This window comes from Lycium barbarum, chromosome 8 (genome assembly GCF_019175385.1).
Source record: "Lycium barbarum isolate Lr01 chromosome 8, ASM1917538v2, whole genome shotgun sequence".
Taxonomy (NCBI): Eukaryota; Viridiplantae; Streptophyta; class Magnoliopsida; order Solanales; family Solanaceae; genus Lycium; species Lycium barbarum.
This window is the reverse complement of record NC_083344.1, coordinates 16,010,777-16,020,733: the sequence shown is the minus strand read 5'-3', so window position 1 is coordinate 16,020,733 and position 9,957 is coordinate 16,010,777. Positions and strand designations below refer to the sequence as shown.

At 43.3% G+C, this 9,957-nt stretch overlaps 1 non-coding gene across 1 annotated transcript; it reads left to right on the top strand.

Moving 5' to 3' along the window:
• Window positions 1–9,625: 9,625 nt before the first annotated feature.
• LOC132608530 (small nucleolar RNA R71) lies at window positions 9,626–9,731 on the top strand. The gene has a single exon (XR_009570441.1). It is a non-coding gene; the product is annotated as a small nucleolar RNA R71 (small nucleolar RNA).
• Window positions 9,732–9,957: the final 226 nt, after the last annotated feature.

The window sequence follows — 9,957 nt, the reverse complement described above, 5'->3', positions numbered from 1 at the left end:
CGAAGACGAAAGAGAAGAGAAAAACACTCACACTTACAAAGAAATTCATATCTACACATGCAAATACCATAGGCTTGCCCTTAATTTCTATGTTTTCATCCTAGGCTCGTTCGGTTGTGATCACATTAGGACTTGTTTTGGCTTGTAATGTAGGCTTAGGGACGGGTAGGATACTTTTTGGATATTAGTGACTCACCCTCCTTGAACACTACAACATCTCTTCAACTTAATTCACCTCTTTTCTTTCCAACCCCTTTATTTTCTTTCATGTGTTCAACCTCGATGTGGTTTTATTCCTATCCAACTTGCAAATCTTTTTGTGTGACAATTTTCTGATTTTTTTTTGTTTTTTTTGTTTTATATATGCGACTACCATATCGAATCTCCACTAGCAAACTCCACCACCCCAACTTATGTTTTTAACATCTACTTCACATTTAATTCACCCCCAACTTAGGCACTTTGCCTCGTCTATCTAGTAGTATCAAGGAGGGAACGGGTGCAAAGATGGATAAATTGCACAACGGGTGAGGTTTCATATTTGGCTAGCCAAGAGAAAGGTCAAAAGGCTCAAAAAGGGAAACTAGGGATGTTTTCAGCTTTTGGTAAGGCTTATTTAGGCAAAGTAACTATTTACACAAAGAAAGCCTAAGATCATTTCAAAACCAAACTAACTTTCGGATTTCAAACAAGACCAACCAGGCAAGTTCTAGATTATACATGCTTAAACAGAATTAAACCAACTACTTACACACACATTGACATAAGGACAATCATTTTTACACTTGTGACCTCCTAAGTAGTCGTTTATCACACACAATACCCCAATAATCATAATTTCATATAAAGAATCAATCATGTCAACCAATGACTTTTCTAAGTATGCATTTTTCAAATTTTCGAGGGGTCCAAAATTTTTCAGTTACAGAGTAACACCAAATAAGTCACAACTACTCTATTCAACCTAAGAAACAACTTAGACATGCCAGTTTCAACACAAAAAATAAAACCCCTCAGGAAAAGAACTCTGGCAAAGAAAAGCTGAGGGGGTTCCTAAACATATATCTACACTACATTAGTGCCAACACTCCTACCCCCAACAAAAAATCAAGCACTGTCTCAGTGCATCACTTATAAGAATGAGGGAAAGAGGTGGTACCTTGGCGCCCTTGGTGCTGTGCGAAACTCACGACTGGCCCGCTGCATCCGGCGGTTGACTCGTGGGCTCTCCTGGTTGGCGCTACGGCTCAACTAATGACTGAAAAATTTCCTGCTGCATTTCCTTCTCCTCTGTCTTCTTTAATCTCTTGGCCAACTCCTCTGGGTCATCAGATGGCTCACGAACCCTCTTTCCTGTATCGCGAAAAAAGGGTTCGGCATCCTCCGCCTCTTCCTCAGAATCCATCAGATCCAGCACCTTAAACATATTAGGAAAAATGGCACGTCGTGCTGGCACTGGTGCGGCTACCATACCTTACACTTTGAGTGCCTCAACAGACTCCCCACCGGGTGTGGCATGCTCTCGAGTCAATAATTTCGACTCAAAGCTATCCAGTCTAGCCTGATACACTTCGTGATTTTTCTCGAACTCCGCACGGATCTCTGTGGTTGCCTCTGTAACCAACTGCTGCACTATTTTCACCATTTTCAGCTTAAATTGTTGCAAGATTTTTCCTACTTGCCTTTCAGCCCTCAATGCTTTGACTGAAATCTGGCTGTAATTACCATGGCTGAAGTGCAGCAACTCCAGCTCTGGATCAGCAGGCTCGGCTATCTCTGCGGCAGTGGCAGACCCCGAAGGAGGGCCTTGTATGGTCAGAGGTGGTGGTGGCCTTTCCTCAGAAACACCCAGCGTGGCTGCAAAAGCCAGTGTATCGATAGTATCTGGGACACCTGTAGTGGGAGCATCAGTCTCAGTAGTAGCAGCACCAATCTCAGACTCTACTGGGTCAGTCCCATAAGTATGGCTCGGACTCAACTCTAACTGAGTGTCATCTTCATCACCGGAATGATCTGGCTCTTGGTCCTTCTTGCCCTTTACCTTATTCTTCTTCCAATCCCCCATACGAGAAGCTGTGATGGTGCCGTCCCATTTTGGAAGCTGAAATGTCCTTGCCCGTCTACACAATTCCGTGATAAGACACGGAAATACCATGTTCTGGTTGGGCTTGTGTGTCCGCACATGCAGCTCCCCAGCAATGAGCTCCCCGATATTCATCGGATAGTTTGACATCAACGAGGCAATAGTGACTGCCTGACTGGTGGAGAGGGTATTATCCGCCTGGGTTGGAGTGATCCTGTACCGAAGCAACGTCCACCAAAACTTAGCTTCCGTGGACAAACAACTTTTAGCAATCTTGACTCTCCCATCATTAGTCCATTTTTGCTTATGTGGCTCAGATGTGATAATCGCAGCAGTCCATTCCCTCATAGGTTTCTTGTCTTTCCTGTCTCGTTTGTCTAGGAACAGGCTCAGATCAGTAGGCGCCACAAAATCATTACCGAATAGGACTCTGTTAATGGCTTTGGAGGAAATATCGACTAGTGAGTTCCGGACTGTCACATTCTCCATAATGGGTATCTCATGCCAAGCACGACTCGGCTTCTTCATCGATATCAACACAGCCCCATATGATGCATAGAATTCCCGCACAATGTGCGGAGCATAGTCTCCCGGCTCATGAGTGAAAACATCCAACTTGAACATTTTGATGGTATCATCCAGCTGTGGATGAGCCGAGATACCATCGAAAATCAGTCGCCGCTCCTCAAATATTCTTCGCTGCGGCTGTCCTCTAGTTTCTGTCCCAGCCATCCATTAGTCATACAATTTCATTGACCCTTTGACCGAGAATCAAAGTTTTTCTTCCTCCAGCCCGTTTGGTCCTGACGGCCAGTTTACGACCCTCTGGCGGCGTACCATCATCCGGATCATTACCATCACTTGGCCCTACTGAGTCACTCTCCTGATCCGTTTGGTGGGCTGCCCCCCTGCTTGATACTTCCGCATCAGAATCCCCCTCTTCAGACTGGGAGGCTTCCGACGTAGACTTGGACGGGGTCATAGGTGGGGGCTATGATGGCCTTGCCGATGTGCCTTGCGTGGGGGCCCCCCTGACCTTTGGTGGCGGTATAACTTTTGCACACTCGGATCCTGATTGTTCCCCTTCCGAATTGGAGGGTTCATCTATCAACCTCGAATCCGAGCGCGCTTTCTTTCTTGTGCCAGTGCTTTTAGCCCCCGCTTTCCTTGCACTCCTTTTCTGACCCATTCCTGAAAAAGACACATCATATTAGCTACCATGGAACATCCGATCAAAAATAAGACAAACTGACTGTGCACAAAAACTATTTTCTGTCTGTGACCGTAAACCCAAAAGACAGACCGTAAATTGAAATACGGTCCGTAAACTGAGATCGTAAACTGCTCATTTTCTTGGAGACCTTTCTGTCCCTTCATGAAATGCTTAAAGACGGACCGTAAACTGAAATACGGTCCTTAAACTGAGATCATTTTTCGCATCACAGACCTAGAACATGTTTTGATTTATGGATTTCGTTACACATCTCGGTTTCACATTATTTTGGGGATTAGGTTACTTAGACTTCACCCAATTTTCTACTAATTTTTCATTAATCCCTTGAGAGTCAAGCTATTGGTGGGCAGACCAAAACTTCAAATTTTGAATTTTAAGGTATGGAATGCCCTCCAACCCATTTGGGTTTTATTAACCACTTCCCAAGAGAATTAAAAGAATTTAACATTGTTATCCCCACACAAGATCATTAACCAAGGTAAGCAAGCACTTAATTTCACAAAACCTAGCCTAATCAACACTTACCATTAAGTTCAAACTCATTACTGTAAAATAAGAGTGGAGAGTGTCAATCATACCTTTTTATGATGAACCAACAGATCACAACAAGCAAAGACTTTGAGAGCACAACTTCAATCACAACCAAATTTAAACCTAAGGCAAAGAGATTTCGAATTTTGTGAGAGTGGATAGGTTTTCGAGTGTGAGTTGTGTATTTATGGAGTTTAGAAAATGGAAGATGATGGGTTTTTGGTGGGAAATCGTGGGGGTTGAGAAGAAGGAGGGAAGTTAAGGAGGGACGTTAATGGAGGGAAGTTAATGGAGGGGGAAGTTAATGGGATGAAACGGTTCTCTCTGCCCGTGATTTAAATCGCTGCCCTCTCTTGTATTTAAATGGTTTTTTTTTTGGTTTTTTTTTTTGTTCTAAATACTGTCCGTAAAGTGATTTATGACCTGTATTTAGAGATGTTGATGTGGGCAGTACACTGTATTGTCTCATGAAAGATTACAATCAGATTTGCGGATCGTATTTCACAATACGATCCGTCTTCCATGGTCGTAAACTTTCATGTTGCATTACAGTGCTTACTGTTTTGTGACATTGTTAAATACGCCCCATTTTACGAGCCGTATTGTGAAATACGGTCTGTAAACTGCAGGCGTATTTTGCAATGTTGTGAAACAGTCTTTTACTACTTGACTTACTTGTTGTTCAACAATATTTTCTGCAATATATTCCTGCACCAAAACAACCATTACCCTATATGTAATAAAAAACAAACAAAAGAAAAATAAATATTACACTTGGGTTGCCTCCTAAGAAGCGCTTGATTTAACGTCGCGGCACGACGGTGGTAACCATTCACTCCTTATCTGCGTACACCGGATCATTGTTCGTTCCGAGGTGCTTCAACCTGTATCGGTTAACAATCCTATCCTCCGAAACCACCACGTGATAGTGCTTCAATCTCTGCCCATTCGCCTTAAATGTCCGAGTTCTATCTCCGGACTTTAACTCAATCGCTCCATGGGGTGAAACACCTACCACCTCAAACGGACCAGACCACCTTGATTTAAGCTTACCAGGTAGCAATTTCAACCAAGAGTTAAACAATAATACAGGGTCACCCTTGTAAAACTCTCGGTTCAGGATCTTGTTGTCATGGTATTGCTTCATCCTTTCTTTATAAAGTGCTGCACTCTCATATGCCTGGTACCAAAACTCATCCATCTCATTTAGTTGAAACAACCTGAGCTTGGTTGCTTTCTCCCAATCCATATTCAGTTTCTTCAGCGTCCACATAGCCTTGTGCTCAAGCTCAACCGGAAAGTGATAAGTTTTTACGAACAGAAGCTTGAAGGGTGGGGTCCCAATCGGAGTCTTGAAAGCGGTCCGGTATGCCCATAGAGAATCATCGAGCTTGCGGGCCCAATCAGTTCTATTTGCATTCACTGTTTTTGCTAGAATACTCTTGATCTCCCTATTGGACACTTCAACCAGTCCACTTGTCTGAGGATGATAAGGTGTCGCCACCCTATGTTTTACACCATATTTCTCCATCAATCCCGCGAAGGCTCTATTACAAAAGTGGGATCCACCATCACTGATTATAGGCCTCGGAGTACCAAAACGAGTAAATATGTTCTTCTTGAGGAACCCCATAATACTCTTGGCCTCGTTATTAGGTAAAGCCACCGCTTCTACCCATTTTGACACATAATCCACAGTAACCAAGATGTATTTCATGCCACCCGAACTCACAAAGGGTCCCATAAAGTCAATCCCCAGACATCGAACACTTCTACCTCCATAAGAAAATTCATAGGCATCTCTTGCCTTCTGCCGATATTCCATTGCCTTTGACATTGATCACAGGACCGCACCAATAGATGAGCATCATTAAAAATGGTCGGCCAGTAATAGCCGCACTCAAGTACCTTAGCCGCAGTCCAATTTCCGCTATGATGACCCCCAACAGGAGAGTCATGGTACGCCTTTAGAATCACCATCACTTCACTTTCAGGAACACAACGCCGAATGATGTTGTCAGCGCATGTTCGGAACAAATAAGGCTCGTCCCAATAGTACTGCCGAGCATCCCGCAAGAATTTCGTCTTTTGGTAAGCTTTGATATCTTTTGGAACTATGCCTATTACCAAATAATTGGCAATGTCAGCATACCATGGTGCCACCTCCATTGACACAGCCAACACCCTCTCATCCGGAAAAGCATTATCTATATCAAGCTCATCAGAAGGTCTCCCAGCGTCTTCAAGTAGAGAGAGATGGTCAGCAACCTGGTTTTCAGTGCCCTTGCGGTCCTTCACCTCAAAATCAAACTCTTGCAGCAATAGCACCCATCTGATCAGTCGTGGCTTTGCTTCCTTCTTTGCCATGGGGTATCTCAAGGCTGCATGATCAGTGTAAACCACTACTTTGGACCCCAACAAGTAGGCTCGAAATTTCTCGAAAGCAAACCCAATGGTAAGCAGCTCTTGCTCTGTCACTATGTAATTCATCTTGGCAGCATTCAGTGTTTCTGCTTGCATAATAGATCGGGTGCATAATTTTATTGTGCCTCTGCCCAAGCACAACACCTATTGCAAAACCACTAGCATCACACATCAGTTCAAATGGCAAGGACCAGTCAGGAGTAACAATAATAAGAGTAGTAGTGAGACGTTCTTTTAACTCCTCAAACGCCTTCCGACACTTATCATCAAACGCAAACTTTGCCTCTTTTTCAAGAAGCTTGCACATTGGGTTGGCAATCTTGGAGAAATCTTTGATGAAGCTCCTGTAGAACCCAGCATGTCCCAAGAAACTTCGGACACCTTTGATCGAGATAGGTGGTGGAAGTTTTGCAATCACATCAATTTTCGCTTGATCGACCTCGATTCCCTTTTCAGAGATTTTATGACCGAGGACGATTCCTTCCTTCACCATAAAATGGCACTTCTCCTAATTTAGCATGAGATTTTTCTCCTCACATCTTTTTAGCACTTGACCCTGATGGCCAAGATAATCTTCAAACGAATCACCCACGACAGAAAAGTCATCTATGAACACTTCCAAGAAATCCTCTACCATGTCAGAGAAGATTGACATCATGCACCTCTGAAAAGTGACTGGTGCATTACACAAACCAAAAGGCATCCGGCTAAATGCAAACGTCCCATAAGGACAAGTAAAAGTGGTCTTCTCCTGATCTTCAAAAGCAATGTTGATCTGATTGTAGCCTGAATAACCATCAAGGAAGCAATAGTAGGAACGCCCTGCTAGCCTATCAAGCATTTGATCAATGAAAGGCATAGGGAAATGGTCCTTGCAAGTGGCTGTGTTGAGCTTGCGATAGTCCATGCAAACTCTCCATCCGGTGACAGTTCTGGTTGGGATCAACTCATTCTTTGCATTCGGCACAACAGTGATGCCGCCCTTCTTAGGAACACATTGGACTGGGCTCACCCATTTACTATCAGCAATTGGGTAAACTACTCCTGCATCTAACCATTTGATGATCTCCTTCTTGACAACCTCTTGCATATTCTCGTTCAGTCGCCTCTGATGCTCTACACTTGGTTTGCTATCCTCCTCCATCTGGATTTTGTGCTCACAGATCCCAGATGGAATACCTCGGATGTCTACTATGGTCCAACCAATAGCACGCCTATACTCTCGCAACACCTCCAAAAGCTGTAGAATCTGCTCCTCAGTCAGTAGGGCTGAAACAATCATCGGTAATGTATTGTCCGGACCAAGGAACTCATATTTCAGATGTGATGGGAGCTGCTTAAGCTCCAACTTAGGTGGCTCAATGATCGAAGACTTTACTGGAGGAGTTGTTCTATTTTCCAGATCAAGATTTAGCTTCTTTGGGTGGTATGAATATGAGCCCAACCCAACAAGTGAATTAACTGTCTACACATAGCCTTCCATGTCTTCAGTATCGAAATTCATAAGAATACCAGCTAGAGCTTCACCCAAACTTTCTTCTTCCATCTTGAACTCCACTGCTTCATCAACAACATCAAACGAATCAATTACCGAAATACTCTCGTAAGCACTTGGTAACGTCATCCCTTTGCTAGCCTGAAAAGTCACTTCTTCATCGTTGACTCGGAACTTGATTTCATTTTTCTCCGAATCCATCAGAGCTCTCCCTGTAGCAAGGAAAGGTCTCTCCAAAATAATAGGAATGTCCCGATCAACAGCACAGTCAAGAATCACAAAATCAGCGGGCAACATAAAATCACCAACTCGCACAAGTACATCATCAACCACCCCAACAGGTCTTTTGATAGACCTATCAGCCATTTGTAACCTCATAGTAGTCGGCCTTGGCATCCCCAAACCTGATTGTTTGTATATATCAAGAGGCATCAGATTAATGCTCGCCCCATTATCACACAAAGCATGAGCAAAATCATGGTGCCCAACGGAACAAGGAATGGTGAACGCCCCAGGATCTCCCTTTTTCTGAACAGTTATTCATGAAATGATAGAACTCACAGTATGAGTCAAACTCACGGTTTCATGTTGAACCGTCTTCTTCTTGGTCAGCAGATCCTTCAAATATTTAGCAAAACTGGGCATCTCCTTGACAGCTTCCAAGAAAGGAAAATTTTGAGATAACTGCTTCAACTGATCATAAAACTTCTCGAACTTAGCATCTTCCTTCTTCTTTACCAACCTATGAGGAAAGGGTGGTTTGGATTTTAAAAGCTGCATCAAAGGGCGGAGAGCCCCTTTTACAGCCTGCTTGCTTGTGTTATCAGCTTCCTACACCACCTCTGGAATATCAACAACCTTCTTGTCAGTAGGATTCTCATCAGCAATAATGGGTGCTTCAGACTGCACCTCATACTTTTCATCTATCGGTTCAAGATCAATCACCTTCTCATTAGCCCCCTGGAGTATTTTACCACTCCTAGTAGTGATGGCAAACATACGGTCTACATCTCCTCCCCCATTATTTGGATTTAGAATAGTGTCACTCGGAAGTCCTCCCTTTTTAGGAGGGTGCTGCTCTCTAGAAATATCCCTCATCTGTGACTCAAGCTTCTGAATAGCCACTGTATGGGAACCCACTATTTCTATCAGCCCAGATAAAGTCCTTTCAGACTTAGATTGATTGGCCAGAATCTTCCCAAGCATTGATTCAACCTTCGAACTACCTTGCTCTGTTGACTGCCCTTTCGGTGGTATATAAGGATTGGAACTTTTGTTCTCGAAATTGTTACTGTTGTTGTAGCTCCTTTGGTTCGCACCACCATAATTATTGTTGTAGTTCCCAGAGTTGTTATAAGCACCTTGACCTTGCTGAGGTCTCCATTGATTCTGATTCTGATAACCACCTTGGTAATTCTGTTTTTGGTAACCCCCTTGAGAGTTATTAACATAATTAGCATCTTCAACTTGCATAGGTGGCCCATCATGGAACGGACCATCTTGAGTATAGTACATCCCTTTTGGCAAAACTGTATCATCCTCACAAACATTTACCTTCTTGATTTGGGATTCATCAAACTTCTTCGTTAGCAAGGAAATATTTGTTGCAAGTGCTGCCAATGTTTTCTGGGTGTCTTGATTCTCCTTTACTATATTTTGGATCATAGCACTCCCATACGGTACCACATCAGCATTGTTTGAGTGCCAAGCCTGATTATGGGTCGTCATCCTTTTAAGTATGTTGGTCACTCGTCGAAAAGTTTTGTTCATGAAACAACCATCAGCTGTATTATTAGCAACTGACTGCATCACTGGATCTAGCCCTCGGTAGAACTTCTCCATTAATATGTGTTCCAGAAAACCATGATTCGGGCTCTTCTGTAAATACTCCTTGAATCTCTCCCAGGCTTCATATAGTTGTTCCCCCGGTCGCTACTTAAATTCATATTTCTTGTCACGAATTTCAGCCTTCTTGCTAGGGGGGTACCACTTTGTGAGAAAAGCAGTCACTATCTCTGCCCATGAAGTAATCGAATTTCGGGGCGGCTTCTCAAACCATGTTCTTGCCTCCCCAGTTAAGGAATATTTGAATATCCTCAACCGAATAGCATCTTGTGGAACGTTCTTCTGGATGTGATTAGCACACACATCCATAAAATTCTGCAAATGACGTTGAGGGTCATTCTCAGT